The 20,168-nt window shown below is 36.4% G+C and overlaps 1 protein-coding gene across 2 annotated transcripts in view; it reads right to left on the bottom strand.

The window, feature by feature from the left end:
• LOC146996599 (uncharacterized protein CG3556-like) overlaps positions 1-18,783 on the bottom strand; it is a 133,515-nt gene extending 114,732 nt beyond the window's left edge. For both annotated transcript variants that reach the window (XR_015042297.1, XM_085821188.1), the window contains exon 1: positions 18,642-18,783. The gene's annotated coding sequence lies outside the window, so the exon portion shown is untranslated. The remainder of the gene's footprint in view (positions 1-18,641) is intronic.
• Positions 18,784-20,168: the final 1,385 nt, after the last annotated feature.

Below are 20,168 nucleotides of genomic sequence, written 5' to 3'. Positions count from 1 at the left end.
TGCGGCTCTCGAACATTCCTGAATTCAAACGTGCGGCTCCTACTGACATGAAGTTTGGCCAACCCTGTTACAGAATCATGATTTTGGTCATGCTTCTAGAATCATTCTAGATTATAGATCAGTCTAGAATGTACGCCCTGCCATGAAAAAATAAATGTTCTTCAAATTCGAAAAATTTCTAAAATTGTATAACATACTAAAAGTAAATTTAGCAAACGGAAAACAGCGAACAAACATTCGGGAAAATCTCGAAAAAGCTGCCCGAAATTCGTGTTTTTATTATCATCGTCTATAAAAGGCTAAAGTCAGAGAGTTTATTCAGATTTGAAGGAATGTAGCAATCCCGATGTACCCTAACTCATCAGGGGATCACCCTTTTGCTGAGATGGGGATCACGATTCCGGAGCGCCAGTGATGTTTCCTCTTGTTATCTGTTAATTATCCAGTTTTCCTTTTCGGAAGCTGTAGCTCAAAGTGAGATGCTGTTACATACCTTTAATTCTATTTTTTCATGCAGAGAAAACTTCTTACGCGTTTGACGTTCGAGGAGATCCGTAAGGTTGGAAAACAGAGGCTAGTTGGGCGAAACTGTCGTCTGTTTCAGATTGAAATGGTAGGCATTCACTAGCGTCAATCTGTTGGTCACTGATCTTTAGTGTCAGTGGCTCAAGGATAAACGATCGGGAGGACCTGCTTTCAGAAAAGCCCATTAATAGGCTTCAGTGAGCGTATAGGCTCGGTTAGCATTAGCGCAGCAACCCGTGTCTCTTTACAGGGCTCTGTAATGGGAAAAGCAACTGCCAGGAAATATTATAATTTACACTTAGTGAGTTTATTCAAGGAAGAATAAATCTTTATAATCTTAATCGAATCTCTTAATGCTGTTTAACAGATATGCTATGCATTTTGTCTGCTTTTATATTACTTGTGTTTATATTTCATGTTTCATCCATTTCGTGCATCTCATTTTAACCGTTTGAGTGCGGTGCACGCTTCACTTGTCGTATGCCAAAAATACGGCGTAGCGCGATAGCGCTTCTCTTATCGAGAATGCGAAGACGCTGCTGTTGGTTAGTATCCCCCCCGGGGGTCGACGTAAAGAATTCTGCAAAGCTACTGGCTAGAATCTGTACCTAGGCAGTTTCGGCCACGGGGGTATAAAATTTATGAACTTGGTGGTTCTGAAGGCTCTGGGAAGGGTCATTCATTGGCCGGCCTCGGAGTCTGGCACGTCCTAGCGCGGCGTGGTACTAGTAGCCCGGGGGATTTCCCCCGGGTTCGCTGGGTAATGTCCCACTGCGACGGGCTCGCCCAAGCGACTGGTAGGAGCAACTTGACGACCGGTGCTGCCTGGTGCCTTATCCAGGAGGTGCGCCGCTCCCTTGGAAGGGTAATAGTGGAGGTTGAACCTCCACGAGGTGCCCAAAGGGGAAGTGGACCTGTTATGTGATTGAGTTACACGAGGCAGGGAAGCCCTAATTGTTGTTTTTGGTTAGTATACATGAAAAAAAAATATTGAAAATTGAAAAAAAAAAATATTAAAATATTCAATTGGTTTCGCATCAAGAGGAGGGGCATGCTTTGGTCCAGGTACTTCAAAAAAAGTATTCGATTCGTTCGAAAAAATTGTATCCACGAGTTAAAAACTCATCAATAATATCGTCATCGGAGGTACTTGCAGTTACTTCATCATCATCACTGCTATCACTAATAACTCGTAATCTCTTAGAACGAATGACGATGTCACTTCCACTATCACTTTCAAGGTCATTACTATACTCTTCATTATCACTTCTCATAGCATAGTCACTTTCAAATGAATCTGAACTTGACATGGGTTCTTTCGTAATTATCAGTATAACACTTGGTAAAAAAAAATGAAAACAATTTCCAATTCCTATAAAACAACTGCTACTGATATCACTACAACTGCTCTCAATAATTGCGTAAAGTATACTAACCAACAGCAGCGTCTTCGCATTCTCGATACAAAACAAGAGAAGCGCGATCGCGCAGCGCCGTATTTTTGGCATACGACAAGTGAAACGCGATAGCGCTTCGCCGGACTCAAACGGTTAAAAGTATTATGAAAATACTTTAACATTTGTTTTTAATATATTGTTACGAAATGCGGCAAGATAGTTTCCCCGCAAAGCAGGTTGCGAAATTTGGCGCAAAATACCCCATTTGGCGACAAAATCGGCGATATGACAGACGGAGCGACAACATTCTAGAACGAATTCTTACCGGTTTGCTTCAGCATGTTGCTGCTAGACATCTCATTGTCTCTCGTAGTGTAATCCACCGACTATGGAGGCAGACCTGTGTCTAGAAGACATGTTCCAGGCAGTGTTACAACACCTGAAGGAGACCGTTATTTAGCTCTTTCGGCCCGAAGGAGGAGTAACGTGACTGTGCCTGAGCTCATGGCAGATCATTTAATGGAAACAGGAATAAGAATCTCAGCTACTACAGTGCGCAGACGCCTGCACAATACTTCCAGAACTGTATGGCAAGACGACCAGTTGTTTTTGGGGCCTTGACCCGAGGGCACAGAGGTGCCCGTTTAGGTTGTGCAATAGAACACGTCTCCTGGAACAGTCAACAATGGGCGTCTGTTCTCTTAACAGACGAGTGCAGTTTCACACTGGATAGTGATTCAAGTCGTCAGCTGATCTGGAGGGAAAAACGCACCAGATACAACCAATCCCACATAGTGGAAAGACACAGCTACAGAGGTGGTGGAATAATGGTTTGGGTTGGGGTCTTTCTCGGTGGTCACACTGCTCTTCATGTGTTCCGTGGAGGAACTTTGACCGGTGTGAGATATCGAGAAGAGATCCTTGTTCAGTATGCCTGCCCATATGCCGCTCTATTAGTCCCGGATTTCTTCTGATGGACAACAATGCGCGACTGAAGTTCGGGTTGTTGAAGAATATCTTGAGGGTCACGGTATGGAGTGGATGGAATGGCCAGCTCAGTTCCCAGACCCGAATCCGATAATGCCTTTGAGACTACCTTGTGAGACAGGTTGCTGTAAGTACTCCAAGGTCGTTAGATAAGCTTGAACAAGGATTACACCGTGTCTGGTCGTTGCTTCTTATTTCACTGATCGACAATTTACGCTCATGTCCATAAATTAAGGATAATTCGGAGTCACGCGGAAATCGAACTCTGAAATAAATATATCACCTGTAAAATCACTACACACATCTTCAAGAATCATACACAAATTTCAGGAAGAAACCAGATGACACCGATGGTACGTCACAATGACGAGAGTGTAAGAGAGTGATATATAAGGAATACAGGCAAAGAAGTAAAATTGTTCGCAAGCGCTTTATGAGCATTTCAGTGCAATAACCGAATAGTTATGACACAAAGGACGCATTTGGATGATTTTTTACGTGGTAGAATTATCGGCCGTCTGGAATGTGCGCGTACCCAACTGGAAGTATCAGACGAACTTGGAATTGCCCAGAGTGTCATCTCCAGGCTTTAGCAACAATTCCAAGATGATGGTATTGTGAGTAGACGTTACAGCACAGGTCGCCCCAGAGTTACAACGCCGAATGAGGACCGGTATTTGGCAGTTACTGCCAAAGAAACAGGCGGAGCACAGCCTCAGACCTGTCTCGTCAGCTCTCTTCAGCCACTGGTACGACAATTTCAAGGCAGACCGTGTACAGACGCTTAGGGCAGATTGGCCTATATGCTCGTAGACCTGTCAGATGCGTTCCACTTACTGCAACTCACTGTCGCCTGCAGTTAGCCTGCAGTAGAGAGCATGCTTTGTGGACACCGCAACAGTGGGCTTGTGTGATATTTTCCGACGAGTCCAGGTTTAGCTTGCAGTCTGATTTTTGCCGTACTTTCATATGGAGAACTCCAGGTACCCGTTACCACCAAGAAAACGTCACTGAAAGACACCGTTACGGCAGTGCAGGTGTGCTCGTTTGGGGTGGAATTATTCTGGGTTCCAGAACTAACGTGTATGTTCAAATTGGAACCATGACAAGCCAAATCTATCGGGACGTCATTCTGTAACAACATGTACGTTTGTTTCGGGGCGCTATGGCCGCACAATTTGTGTTTATGGATGACAACGCCCGTCCCCACCGTGCAAACATTGTAAGCGAATGCCTTCAATCGGAGGATACCATCCGTATGGACTGGCCAGCATTCTCACCGGACTTGAATCTAGTAGAGCACATGTTGGCCGACAAGTTCCAGCCCGTCAACCTCCTCCTACATGTCTACCGGAACTTTGGAGAGCATTGCTTTTTGAGTATCGTAATATTCCCCAAGATCAGATCGATAATTAGATACTCGGCATGCCTAGGCGTTGTACGGACTGAATTGCATCGTCTGGGAGACATACAATGTATTAACAATCATACCAACTATGTAATATTGGTTTTTTGTAAATAGGTTTTTTTTTGTAATTTGCTCCAGGGAGAAAAAACCGCTAATTTTTTTAATAATATCAAACATATAGCATCGTTTTTTGCTCTTTACCTTTTGTTTAATAAATAAGTTTTACAAATAAGTCAAATTTGTTTCGCTTCTAACTCTTCCTTTGCCTGATTTTGCATTATTCTTAATTTATGGACATGAGTGTAATTGACAGCATGGAACGTTGCTGCCGCCAGTGTATTGCAGCTAGGAGAGGACACAGTCCTTATTAGAACCCATTTTTGTAATGTTACCACCCCATTGTTTTTTTAAAAAAAACTGTGATATACCGTTTCTCCAAGACTGAATTCCTCTGTCAAGAGTGCAATTTTTTTGTTTATGTTTGTGTTGAACTTTAGAACATCCTATATTGCATTCATTAAAGAACTGTTTAGTGAACACTTCCTCTAAATTTCTGGTTTCTATGTTGCTTCATTCACAAATTAGACACAGAAAACATGCTGTTCCTTAACATTTGGAGGGCAGTATACAACACAGAATATATGCACAGTACGTTTGGCGCATCGTAACCTTTTTAGGTTATTCATTGTTCCCTATCCTTTTCTCGGAGCACTGATTTCTCTGAGATTACCAGTATAATAATCACATTTGAATAGTTGTTACCGAGGTCATGTATTGGCGGTTGTCTTCCGTTTTTTTCAAAGCTAGTAGATTAGCTTGTTATATTCTACGTCAATTTACAAATACTTTGAAGCTGCAGAATATTTGCGTGTCTACGTAAATAACTGCACTTTTTAAGAATTGAAAGACTTCAAAATATTTTACGTCGTGCCCTATGTGTACTTTATTTATTCCTGTTTTTAAACTGCGAAGTTTTTGAACCGCTTTATTTTCGACGACGATATTTTGTACCGCGATGTTTTAGAACTGCGATGTTTTCTCTTTGCGATGTTTTCTCCCCCGAGGCTGGCCAATAAGTGACCTTTCCCAGAGCCTTCAGAACCACCAAGTTCATAAATTTTATACCCCCGTGGCCGAGACTGTCTAGGTACAGATCCTAGCCAGTAGCTTCGCAGAGTTCTCTACGTCGACCCTCGGGGGGGGGTGGCAAGAAGAGCAGGATTACTCCTGTCGTTGGCAATTTTTGGCCCCCCCGTTGGCCCCTTTTTTCTGCGCAGTGTACCTAGTCGAGATAAGATTGCAAGCAAAATTGAAAACGTATCGAATGATTTTTGGCTTGGCTCTTAATGTTGTTCGGTGAAATTCGAAGTAAAACATTGATAATGAGCCTTATCAACGTATTTATCTTTTCAGGTGTTCCATTAGCCTACCTATGCAAGCAAGTTAGCCTAAATTTGATCATCGTCTTGGCAATACTCGTGCTACTAAAGGAAGAATAGCAATACTTGCTATTGCCCTAAAAGGTGATTTACGGAGCCGTATCTATTAGAACAGGTGAGCTACCCTGCATTTTCCTTTGATTGTGAATATAAATGTTACCGGCAAAATTTGAAATCTGGCATTGTATAGGCTGCCTAGGCATTGTATATAATGCCTGAAACTAGCCTGCAGTGTATGAAACCATTCATATTTCACACATTTTCTTAAGCATTCTATAGAATGCGGGCGTTTCATAATTTGCCGGTAACATAAATATGAATCTCGCGATACAATCAGGTGACAGCCAGATCCTGAAATGACTTATGTTGATCTTGCTATGGTGTCCAAACTCAAACGACAGAATGTCTGTGGAAGGGATGGCGAACCTTTTTCGAATAGTGTGCCAGCTAAATTACGGTTTATTATTTTCAGGTGTCCTGTGTGCCACTTGTTATGTTTCTTTTCGAAAATCATCCTTAAAGCCTCCGCATTGATTTCAGTAACCAGTAATGATTTCTATAATAATATGACTTCATATAATTCATCAAAGAACCAGAAGTTTTAAACTTCCCAACTCTTTCTCACATTGACGAGGAGCATCGAATCTACATAAAAATGTTTAAGTTTCAAAATTATTTTTTATGCATTTATTCCTTTGGTACTTACGTATTATCGCAACCAGGTTGGCGCTATTTGTAAGTTTGAGTAAAAAAGTATGAATAGAAAGAAAATGCACATTTATTAATTACAGATAATTTTAATACAGTTTTTTATATTATTTTGTTTTAAAATATAAAATAGCAATTAAACCCTTCCGGTTTCGAATTTGAATAAATTGCAGAATTTTTTTTTCGGCGGAAATCTTTTGGCTATTGCTTTTAGCACCGATTGAAAACCGTATTTGCCATAACCATGTACACGTCGACTTATTTTTACTTAAAAAAACATTATGCGTTTATCCATGTACACTGCTATTTTCTCATAAATTACAAAAATTTGCACGAAAATGCAGGAAAATTTTGTGAATCTCCACATGCTCTTTTTACAAAACTACGTATAACACGTAGGGTTGCCGTAAGTAGGGTCGCCAAATTTGGCAATTTATGCGAATTTTGGCCTGGTTGCGTTAATACGTAAGTACCATTCCTTTTATGCACTTGGCACAGTGGGAGAACTACCATTCTAATTTAAAGGTTTTACGTGATATTTATTTAAAAATGAAGTTTTTGTGTGGTACAGAAACCTTTTATCTTGTCACTTTTTCAGATTGTTATATTTAGAAAGTCAAATTGTCCGAATCAATAAAGGAGAAGATAATCGAGTAACAGAGTGGATATATACAGATATTTATATACTTTCGGTGCGGTCGATTGCAACCAAAATATGAGATGTACATCTACTTGTTATAGCAGTCGTATTTACAAAATTTCAACGTTCTCGAGGCTATTTGTTTTTGAGTTACAGGGGATAAATATATACGTACGTACAGGAAAATCTCACGAAAAATCTCTTCTGAATCTATTTTAAATCCTGTTTGCAACACATTTTGGGAAAAAGAGTCTTTTGTTCGAGCCATATGTACAGATGTGACGCAAAAACATCGTTCAATTGATGGAAATTTTCGTTGAAATATGACACCCGAAAATTTTTGCGATTACAATACTTATTTTTACTTCGTACAAGAAAATAAAAAAACTATGGTATTCGTTATCTTTCCTTCATCCGTATACTAAGTACGAGAATTTTATTGCTCTTTCTAAGATAATTATAAGATAATTATAATGACAGTTTTTTTAAAGTTAGGCAAAAAAAAAAAAAAAAAAAAAAAAGTTTAGTTTGGCGTAGGTTTGAATACATATGTCAGTTTTTTTTCTGCAGCTAAAGAACAGGAACTTACCCTTGACTATTCTTGTCACAGAAATTATACTAATATAAACGGCACAGCACGAGCATGCGCAGCATGCATCATGTATAGTTTAAAAGTGGGTGATTATTTTGTACTGGTAGCTGATTACATAATTGAAGACTAGTACCTTGCAATTTATCATAACTTAAAATATTCGTATTTTTCCAGAAAAATTATATTTTAGGACCTTTCTACTGAGTTACCTCTCACCCAATCATGGTGTCTTCAGAGCACACTTGGCAAGTATTCACACGCCTATGCTCACCTGCTTGTCTGTCTCCCGGGACACATCACCAACATTCATCTACTTGAAGTACCTTAATAGTATATTAATTTAGAATGGAAAAGGGGATTGGGATTATTCAATTATGGCAAAGCACACGAGGGTTATCTGCCTAAAGGGAGGGATGCCTTCGTGGGAAACTGGCTCGTATACACGTTACACATGGGGAAAAGCACGAAAACTCCCTTGCAGCCAGCTCGTTCGCGGGATTCGAACCTCGGAACGAACTACCAGTGTTCAGCGTCTTTACCGTACCTTGGTGGGCCTAGATGGAAAGACTACAAAAAACTTCAGGTATTGCAAAGTAAAGCTCTTAGAATTATCACAGGTGCCCCGTATTTTATAAGAAACAGAAGCCTGCATTCGAATTTAAAAATAGATCGAATGAAAGATTTCGCCACACTGCTTAATGGAAGGTTTTATGAGCGAACTTTAAGAAATAATCCAGCAAATTTCGCAAAAATCACGGAGTACGATATTCTGGAGCAGCGGTCGCCAACCGGTAGCCCGTGAGAAACCTTTTGATGGTCGGCAGAAAAACTGGGACAGTATTTATATTTTTATAAAGATTCAGTTTAAAAAAATGACGAGTAACAAACCCTATTGTGGAATATGGATTATACTTTTTTAATTTTAGCTACTACTATTCGCGAAATTCCGTCTGAATTTAGCAACTTTTGCAGGTGTATCTAGAGACATTTGAAAGTGAGAGTTGGCATCCATGAATATGCTGCTATTATCAATAATAGCGCGAACTGAAATTCTCTTTCCTTTTTCATTACAAACATATGATATTGCAGTCGTTAATAACACAGTTTTTCTCCGTGTCAATAGGCAACTTGTTATGGATTTTTATGAGAACCACATGCATTCTTGTTTATATTTGTATACCTGGAAATTTCTGTTTTTGTTTTGTCTAATTGTTGGACGATGGCGCTACTGCGATGATTATTATGTTTACAATAATTAAAAATTGGTGGTAGAACACTTTCAGTTTATTGAACTGCTTTCGCGTTTGCCGGTTTGTTCTTGCTTTTCGTGAAGTTCCTTTTCAGGGAAATTTTTTGTACAAGAAGGTAAGATTTTTGTACTTTTCAAATAATTTTTCACTGTGAACCAAATATGTGATTCAGTGAGATGTTAAAAGGGGGCTCATACACCTTAAACCCTTTATGCTCTTCGAATATGGGACTGTTGCAAGAATTGGGATATTTTATTTATTTTAAAAGCAATTACTCCCAACTTTTTACAGCTGTCTACATAATATAGCTGCTTTGTAAACTAGTGATCAGAAAGTTTGTATGCCACAAATATTTTTGTAATTTAATCCCCTTTGCGACAAAAGTTTTCGCCATTTTTTCACTTTGCGCACATGATATTTTAAAAATGGCTAATGGTGCATACTTGAAATTGGATAGAATTCTTTATATGGGCACTATTTTCTAACTGAACCAAAAATCTGATGAATATTTTAATATTAAAAAATTTTATGCGCGAAAATATTACAGATTTTTTTAATAAAATACAATTTTAAACTCGACTCCAAATAAAATAAAAACTTAACATGAAATTCTTAGAATTTTTGGTTTACAGTAGTTTCCAAATGTTATCAAAGCTATATATTAAATATGGAATTAAATTATGCAACAGAATGTTTTAAACTGTGCGTGGAATGTGGAAACATGACGAAAAATGTTGTCACAAAGCGGATTAAATTATAAAAATATTTGTGGCAACACAAACTTTCTGATTACTCTTTTAGAAAGCAGACATATTATGTAGTCAGCTGTAAAAAGTTGGAAATAAGTGCCTTTAAAATAAATAAGTTATCCCCATTCTTGCAACATTCACATATTCGAAAATCTTATGGGTTTTAAGGTGTACGAGTCCCCTTAATAGTGTTTTAATTGTTACTCATAACCAGGGGCGTAGCCTTTATTTCCATAAAGCTTAACAACAAATGCTTCGAAAATTATATTAAAGAATAAAAATTAGAATTACATGTATTGAAAAGTTTAACATTGTTTTTACGTATTAATATGTTGTCTTTAAGGTTTGCTTTAAGGTTTGTTTTTAATTCATATTAGTCGTCCGCCAAATATAGAATTATATATGTAGCGGTCCGTGAAGTTCTAAGGATTGGCGACCGCTGTTTTAGAGGAAGATAGATTTTTTTAGGCCCTACACTGCTGCGCATTGCAATCACTGAGCAATCAGAATGACTAATGAGAAAGCAGAATTCCATAGCGTTTTTACCACTCAGTTTGATATTGTGTCTTTGCAAATGCATGAATTCTGGGAGAACACCAGCATCGGCACCGACCAGTCTCCAGACCTATCCGGTCTTCAATTTTTAGAAGCAAAGCGCTTCAATCTGTTCTTTCCCCGTCAGGTACTTATCTCTTTTGGAGAATATTCTTTACGGTTGTATCACAAGCCAAGCCCTAATGGGACTCTTTCAATAACTAGCAAGACTTGGAATCACTATCCCCTGCTGCGAGCCAGTATACCGACCAAGCATCAATTTAGGATACTAGAACACAGCTTGCAGTGTAGCAAACTAATCACGGCTTATTATGGCGGAACTGGGATTGGGTAGCTTCTGCTGATGAAACTTCCACGATGCGGGTGTCCAAGAGACTGAAACTGCTTTTCATTCGGTTGCCATTATTTCCATCGCCAAGTGGGCAATGCTTTTGTGCAAGGAGAATTGCTCATCCTCAATCAAAGATTTCAACTGCTTACCCAAGTGTCGTTATTTGGAGTCAACAAGGAATTATCGATACAGAAGAGTGATGACCCGGATGTGATTGGTGACGGGGGAAACTATGAATGAACAAAGGTTGGAAAGTGGGTGAGTAGCTAACTCTTTAATTCCTTTACAAGTAGTAAGGCATTTGATTGAAATTAGTTGTAGCTTGAAGAATATTTTTTGAAAGTCGCTTGCTTAGACTTTATAATTGCTGAAAGAAAACGACAGATTGGAATGAAAAACATTTTGCTATGGTTTTTCATCCCAAAAGCAGTTGCTATAGTTGTTATGATTTTTCGGCTAATCTTTGGAATATGGTAACAGGTAGTTTGGCGACATTTTGGTAAGGCGATAAAGGTTACTAGCTAGGACTTTAGCAATAATTTGAAAAGTACACAGTTCCAGTCACAGATTATTTTGTGGTGACTTTTATAACGGATAATTTACAGGGAAAAGAAAATTAATGTAATTTCTTGCATATTTTATTTATTTTATACGTGCAAATGTTCATCCTTGGAAAGGGTATATGCAAGCTGAAGATATAAAAGCTTGCATAGTATACATACTTTTTAGCGATCAGGTAATTTCATACATGTCATTTTTACCGACTTCAAAGATTCACATAATTTTCCTGCATTTTCGTGCAATTTTTTCTATTTTATGAAAAAAATTATTTACATGTTTCATATATAAATTTGCCCTGTAAAAATAAATTTTTGTGCACGTTTCTTCCACTACTTTCCGGAAACTTCCGATCGTGATTTTAGCTAAATAAGCACTTAGAAACAATTTCGCACCTAATCTTCGTCATGATTAAGCACTTTTGTTCCATAAAAGTTCTAAGCGTAATTCGGCTAGCAGATTGTTGGAAAAAATGTTGAGTGAACACAAAAACAAACATGCCTTTACTTCGTAAAAACAAAAGGGCGTCAAAAAAAAAAAAAAAAAAAAAAAAAAATCTGAAATGTTTCAGATTTTAAATTACGTCCAAAGGGGCGTTTTTTAACATTTTGTGTGTTACCTTTCTTTATTAAATATCATGTTCCTCGCACTTAAACCATAAGATCCAGTGCAACAGCAATATCGCAAAATAGTTTTAAAACGAGCATATCTTTAGAATTTCCGATACAGAGACTCACGCGCTGGAGATAAAAATGTTTTTTCTGCACAACGTTGCCATTGCTCGCTTTGAAATCCTTGAGTTTGTTAATCAAAAATTCGTCAAAGTTTTAAAAAATAGGAAATCGATCATAAAACAAATTTCAAATTTCAAATTTGGTCTTCCACATGCTCACATTCGTTGGAGGATTACGTTATTCAAAATTCGATGACTCTATGTACCGTTGTTTTATCACAATACGAGAAATATACATACATTTATGCAGATTTTTCATTATTTAATTTCTTCAAATATAATGCAGGACTCTAACATTTTGTGGGAACAGTTTGAAAAGTGAACCGACATTTATGAGTCCGACGCAAAATGCCAAAACGAAACTAATAGTCCTTCGGGATTCAAATCCCTTTGGACTAAAAAAAATAAATAAAAATAACTAAAAATCTGAAATGTTTCAGATTTTAAATTACGTCCAAAGGGGCGTTTTTTCAACGTTTTGAGTGTTACCTTTATTTATTAAATATCATGTTCTTTGCACTTAAACCATAAAATTCAGTTCAAGAGCAATATCGCAAAATAATGTTAAATTAAGCATATCTTTAGAATTTTCGATATACACAGTCTCGCGAGCTGGAGATAAAAGTATTTTTTTTCTATATAACGTTGCCATTTCTCGCTTTTAAAGCATTGAGTTTGTAAATCAAAAATTCGTTAAAGTTTTACAAAATATAAAATCTATAATAAAACAAATTCCAAATTTGGGATTTCAGATGCCCATATTCGCAGTAGGATTTCGTCATTCAAAATTCGATGGCTCTATGTACCATTGTTTTATCACAATGCAAGAAATAGACAATCATTTATACAGATTTTTCATTATTTAATTTCTTCAAATATAATGCAGGACTCTAACATTTTGTGGCAACAGTTTGAAAAGTGAACCGACGTTTATGAGTCCGACGCAAAATCGCAAAACGAAAACAATAGTCCTTCAGGGACAAAGCCCCTTTGGACTAAAAAAAAAAAAAAAAAAAAAACCTAGCAGGTTGTTTGTTGTAGCAGGGTTGGTCGCCAAATTTTCGACAAAAAATCGCCGAGTTACCATAATCCAAAGATTCATTGATTTTTCATCCCAAAAGCAGTTGCTATACATGTTATGACTTTTCATTCCGAAAGCATTCAATAGCATTTGTTTTTTCCTTTATTTTATTCCAATAGCACTGCAGCCCACCAGCGTCCGAGCAGTAAAGTCGCTGAATACTGGTAGTTCGGTCCGAGGTTCGAATCCGCGAACGGGCTGGCTGCATGGGCTTTTTTTGTGGTTTTCCCCATGTTTAACGTGTATACAAGCCAGTTTCCTTTAGAAAGTAATCCACGAAGGCAACCCTCCCTTTAGGCAGATAGCCCTCGAGAATTTTGCCGTAATCACATAAACAAAAACAATAGCATGAAACCGTCAATTTCTTCACTTGTACTGTAACATGCTATTGCAGTTTTAAGTCATTAACTTTAATTTGTAATTTTAAGACATAGAACAATGTGAAAATTTTAAATAAGTAAGAGACGAAATGACAGCGTTCCTCAAAGCAAGTAAAATGAACGTTTATATTACACAGAGAGTGCGTCGAATTTTTCTTTGTTTGTATTGTCGGTACTATTCCGTTTTGAGGACCGTAAAAAAATTGCAGCAAAAATGTATGCGCAAAAGCTCCAAATCTAGCAAACGCGCCCGTTTAACAGGGCGCCAAATCTAACGTACGCGCTGATTTCAGATTGAGTAAGTTTATATTGTTCTATATTTCTTAAGACGCCATTGAAATACTAGTTTAATTTTTAAATCCTTTTTTGATATCCTATGGATTTACGAATTTGGGAATTGCCCATGACGAAAAGTGTGCAATAGAATTTTGGGTAAAGTGCAGAAACACCCACTGCTTGACGCGTTTTTAAGAATTGCACATACTCGGTATCCATGCACACATCGACCTATTTTCACTTAAAAAAAAATCTCAGAATTGCACAAAAATGGCACTGCGCACACCCTTGACCTTTATCTATGTACACATCTATTTTCACTTGGAAAGTAAAAGAAAATTGGCAAAAATTCACTTGTTTTTACCATTGAAAAAGCGGCAAACAAATAAGTGGGCGATTCTGCACTTTACCGAGAATTTTTTGAAAGAAAAGGCATCATTCATTATAGAAAATTACGTTTAAACAACCAACGAGATAAAACTATGCTTTAGCGATAACTCGGTATCGAAATAGCGATGCAGGCATCCATTCAGTTATGTTTAGCAATTTTTATATAAATTATAATAGCGATCTGAAATAGTTATTTACTCTTATGCTTACATTCAGTCATGTTTAGCCTTTTTTTATATAAATTATAATAATAAAAATGTATTGTATTAAATTTACCTTTTATCTAAATTACAACACCAATCTTAGATAGTTATTTACTATTATGCTTCCTTTCTTGCGTTAGGGTTGCCGCAATTATTTTTGGCAGTACTGACATCAACAATAGTTTGGCGATTTTTTTACGGCCCTCGAAACCGAATAGTACTGTATTGTCTTACCTTTATCTATTCTCAGATATATTGTGTAAAAATATTTGGTAATTGTAAAATTATTATAATAAGTTAAAGAAATATCGAAACTGCTAAAATTTTTGGCGACCCACAGTTTAAGAAATTCTGCAATAGAGGAAAGCAGAAATGGGAAGTTGTTAGACAAAGTTAATTTCAAAAATAGAAATGACTTTAAAATGAGCCGTTTACAGATACACATAATAGAGGTTGCAAAGATTAAAGAATTGCATAATCTCTGTATCGATTTAAATTAAAAGTTAATTCGCTAAAATTTTTAGATAACGAAATCGTGAAACATGTAGATTTAAATGAATTGGAACAGAAAGTTACACTTAGCCAATATTATCAAGAAGTCACCAAATGGTTAGGGAGAGTAAATATTGTATTCCGGTAGCTATCGAAGTGTTAATACTTCCCAGAATATAACTTCTGACAAATTTTCTAGAAGTAAACCTTGCGCAAAAAAATGGGAACAGTTCTATATCTCCAGTTCTGTTGGACCGATTGTCGAAAGTTAACTTGCGTCTCTATGTCTCGCAAGCGCGACTTAGGATGTGTATTAGGTTTATATACAGCACTGTTCTAATATACAGTGGTGGCCAAAATTGTGGACACTTTTAGAAATTTTTATGTGTTTGAACTTTGTATGCTTATAGAAAACGTTACGTTTCACAAAATGCAAACTTGTATGTATCATTTTAAAGAGAATTTATTACTGAATTCAATACAAAACACAAAATTCAATTATTTGCAATACAAAAAAAGTTAAAGGATAATAGTTATCGATATACATTAGATAGTGATGATTGCAGTGAGTTATCAGTACTTAGTAGGGTACCCTTTATTTTTGATTACAGCTTCACATCGACGTTTCATTGAGCTGAGAAGAGTTTTAAGCTCTTCTTTAGTTATTACATGATGCCAGGAAACAATTATAGCCTCAATTAGTTTCCTTTTATTTGATGGGCGCCTCGTTCGGACAAGAGTTTTCAAACGGTGCCACAAATTTTTGATAGGATTGAGGTCAGGACTGTTTCCTGACCATGACAACAATTTAATGCTCTTTGTACGAAACCATTCTTTCGATATTTTGGCCGTGAGGCAAGGAGCAGAATTCTGCTGAAAAATAAACGAAGCATTGTTGGGAAAGAGATCTCTGATGGAAGGTAGAAGTTTTGGTTCTATAATAGTGTCAATGTATTTTCTCGCATTCAGTGTCCCATCGATGAGATGAAGGCGACCAATACCATCTGCTGACATGCATGACCAAATCATAACACTAACTGGGTTCTTCACAGTTGCTTGAATGCAGTCAGGATGTAGCTCTTCTCCTATTCTACATCTTACATATTTTCGCTCATCACTACCGAATAACGATATCTTAGTTTCATCACTCTTTATAACTTGTGACCACTGATTATCTGTCCAATTAATGTGTTCCTTTGCCCACTGTAGTCTTTTTTTTTTTTTTTTCGTTGCTGGAAATTAAGATAAGGCATTTTTCTTGGAATTCTACCTCTCAGTCCAACATCTGTTAATCTTCTCCTGATTGTTCTTGAACTGACAGAAACACCAGCATCATTCAGATCACTTCTGATGGCCGCTGATGACATTTTTCTATCTTGGAGACAGTCTTTTTATTCTTCTGTCATCAATACATGTGCACCTTTTTCGGCCTTTTCCTTCTTTGTTTTTTATTGAATTTGTCTCCTGATATCGTAAACAAAACTTTCGGACTCCATATGTAGTCACTGAAGCACCCACCTGTCTTGCAATTTCAGCATAGGAAAGACCACTTTCTCGTAACACAATAATATTACATCTCTTTCTAGGTGTCCGTTCTACTCTTTTATTTGATGTCATTGCTTGTTGACTACATATTAAAAATTTTTACAAAAAATTCCTACTCGTAATTGCAGTGTATAAGAAACAGGTCCTCCTTCTACAGAACAAAGCAAAATAATGAATTGTTTCAAGTGTAAACATGACGTCAAATTCTACTGGCAGTTACTAACATTTCATTGGTTCTCAGAACAAGAACAGTGATTGGCCAGGAAAGCTACACATTACAAACCACTTCATAACTATGTTTATTATTTATATTAAAGTACATATAACTTTTTTTGTATTGCAAATAATTGAATTTTGTGTTTTGTATTGAATTCAGTGATAAATTATCTTTAAAATGATATATACAAGTTTGCATTTTGCGATACGTAACATTTTCTATAAGCATACAAATTTCAAAAACATAAAAATTTCCAAAAGTGTCCACAATTTTGGCCACCACTGTAGGTATTTTGACACAAACTCTAAATTTTCTAAAATGACATACAATTTTTGGTGAATCTTCGGAATATGGTAACGTGGCGAATTTTTGGCGTAACTTTGGCGACCAAACCTGCTAGTTTTTTATTTGGGGGGGGGGTTGACGCCATTTTGTTTTCACGAAGTAAAGGCATGTGTTTTTTTCCCCCCCTCAAAATTTTTTCCAACAATCTACTAGCCGAATTACGCTTATGCTAGAACTTTTATGAAACAAAAGTGCTTAATCATGACGAAGATTAGGTGCGAAATTTTCAGAAAGTGTAGAATTGCCGCGTTTTTAAGAATTGCATATACACGGTATCCATGTACGCATCGACCTATTTTCACTTAAAAGAACATCCCAGAATTGCACAAAAATGGCATTGCGCACACTCTTGACTTTATCCATGTACACATCGACCTATTTTCACTTAAAAAGTCAAAGAAAATTGACAAAAATCCAGTTCTTCTTACTCTTGTAAAAAGCGCCAAACAAATAAGTGGACGATTCTGCACTTTAGCACCGAAATCGTTTCTAAGTGCTTATTAGCTAAAATCATAATCGCAATTTTCCGGAAAATGTCACATTATATGTCTCATGATCTCTCATTTCTCTGAGACAAAATAATCTGTGATTCGAACTGTGTACTTCTCAGATTATTGCTAAAGTCCTAGCTAGTAACCTTTATCGCCTTACCAAAATGTCGCCAAACTACCTGTTACCATATTCCAAAGATTAGCCCAATTTTTTTCCGTATTTCTATTCTACGACTCTAATTATGCCTAAATTTTAATTTTTAGTTTCATGTTTGTGAATTGAACTTTTTGTTAGTACAAAGAGGCAGTTTGCCCTGAAGGATTATTAATTTCGGTTTGGCATTTTGCGTTGAAATCAATAAACGGCGAATCACGTTTCAAATTGTTGCCACCAAATATTATCGCGCTGTGTTATATTTAAAGAAATTAAACACGTAAGAATCTGCATAAATGTATGTGTGCTTCTCGCATTGGGATAAAACGACGGTACCTAGAGCCATCGAATTTTGAATAACGTACGTTTCCACCCGAATATGGGCATTTGGGAGCCCAAATTTGGAATTTGTTTTATTATCTATTTCATATTTTGTAAATTTTGAATGAATTTTTCATTAACAAACTAAACGATTTCAAAGCGAGCCATGGCAACACTGTAAGGAGAAAAGAAACATTTTTATCTCCAGCGCACAAGACTGTGTATCGGAAGTTTTTAAGATAGGCTCATTTTAAAATTATTTTGCGATATTGCTGTTAAACTGAATCTTATGGTTTGAGTTCGCAGAACATAAATAAAGGACCCTTTGGACTTAATTTAAAATCTGAAACCTTTCAGATTATATTTTTTTAGTTTTTAGTTCATTTTTAAATTGTTTTATTTTGTTGCAATTTATGCATTTAGCGTCATTTTCGTTTCGTGATGTTAGATGTTACATCATCGCCGTTTCTTTTTGCAACTGGTAGTTGCAAACTGAAACGGCGATCTGAAGTTTGACATGGCCAACGAAAAGAGTTTGAAACGCCGACTTTCCCCGCTTATGTAAGATTAGCCAATAATTGTGTAACTTATATTCATATTTATACCTAAACATTACATTTAAATAAATACAAAATCGCTGTTCAACAAAAACAACTTTGTTTACGGTACCTAAAGAGAATTACTTAATCTTTCAAGAGGCTCAAAGGAGGAAGATTTTTTAATCCGAAAATAGTATGATATTTAATAAATAAAGCTTACACACAAAACGTTAAAAAAAAGCCCCTTCGTAGTATATAATCTGAAAATTCAGATTTTTTGAATTATGAGATCGAAATTGGCAAAAATAAAAACAAGGTAATGCTATTTAACTTACATAACTGATTGAAAGCAGCAAAGCATAGAAACAGGAATAATTTGGCACCCATCGTGAAGAAATGGCCAGCTCTGTACTGTGAAGAATGATTCGACGAACTGACCGCGTAAGGTCAATGAAAGAAGTTTATGCGATGCTTCATTTAATATTGCTCTTATCTTGCAAATATAAACATCAGAAAATGATAAGGATGGTTTTAGTTTGCAATTCGTACAGACGTCTTAATAAGGCAAGCAGAAGGTGCATGAAACAGTGTTATTTATATTTATTTAATATCTCTCCTCTCTATAAGAGTATCTAGTGAATCATACACGTTGTGGTTATCATGAAGGGATACCAAAGTCTTGTGATATAATAAACGACCGAAAAATTATTAATAAAAAAAAGCTGAAAGTTTTCAGATTCTATATTACATCCAAATGGGCGGTTTTTTTTTTTACGTTTTGTGTGTTACCTTTATTGATTAACTATCATATTCTTCGGACTTAAAACATACAAAATTCAATTCAACAGCAATAGCACAAAAAATTTAGAAAGCGCTGTAGAATTTCCGATACACAGTCTCGCGCGTTGGAGATAAAATTTTTTTTTCCGTACAGTGTTGCCATTGCTCGCTTTGAAATCGTTGTATTTCTTAATGAAAAATTCGTTAAAGTTTTACAAAATTTGAAATAGGTAATAAAGGAAATTCGAAATTCAAAATTCGGGCTTCCAAGTGCCTATATTCGGTTGGAGAACTATGTTATTCAAAATTGGATGGCTCTAGGTACCGTTGTTTCTTCACAATGGGAAAAACATTCATACCGATTCTTGGTTATTTAGTTTCTTTAAATATAACACATTTCGATGATATTTGGTGGCAACAATTTGAAAAATGACTCAGACTTTTAAAGCTTTCGAAGCAGAATGTCAAAACGAAATTAATAGCCCTTCTGGGCTAACGGCCTTTGGGCTAAAAATTATATGGAAAAATAAATAATTGTATTTCTTAGCCTTATAAAATAAATAATTGTATCTATAAAGCCGAATTAGAAATAGATGTATTTTTAAAGGCAAAATCTGATAATCATTAAAAAGAGCGTTATTGTAATGTAAAAGGTTGGTTTGGTTTATGTGATTATGGCAAAACCTGGAGAGCTATCTGCCTAAGTGGTGGGATGCCTTCGTGGAGGATTTTCTAATGGAAACTGGCTCGTATAAATTAAACATGAGAGAAACCACGAAAACGCCCATTCAGACTACCTGTTCGCCAGATTCGAACATCGGACCGAACTACCAGTGTTCAGCGACTTTGCCCCTCGGCCGATGGTGGAGCGTGTAATGTAAAAAGATCTACATAAAGCGATCAGAAGTTTTTAGTGAATGATATTGTTAAATAAATTTCTGAATTTAACAATCACGAATTTTGTTCGGTAAACCTAATTTCTAAAGACTAAAACAAAATTAATGCTTAATATATTTAAATGTGGAAAGATGAGCAGTTCGTTTTACACAGTTACCATGTTACATGATAGCAAAAAGAATCCG

This window comes from Stegodyphus dumicola, chromosome 7 (genome assembly GCF_044657685.1).
Source record: "Stegodyphus dumicola isolate Sdum_Otavi_A_Nest chromosome 7, ASM4465768v1".
Lineage (NCBI taxonomy): Eukaryota > Metazoa > Arthropoda > Arachnida > Araneae > Eresidae > Stegodyphus > Stegodyphus dumicola.
The sequence above is the reverse complement of the archived record's forward strand: the minus strand, read 5'-3'. Positions and strand labels throughout refer to the sequence as shown.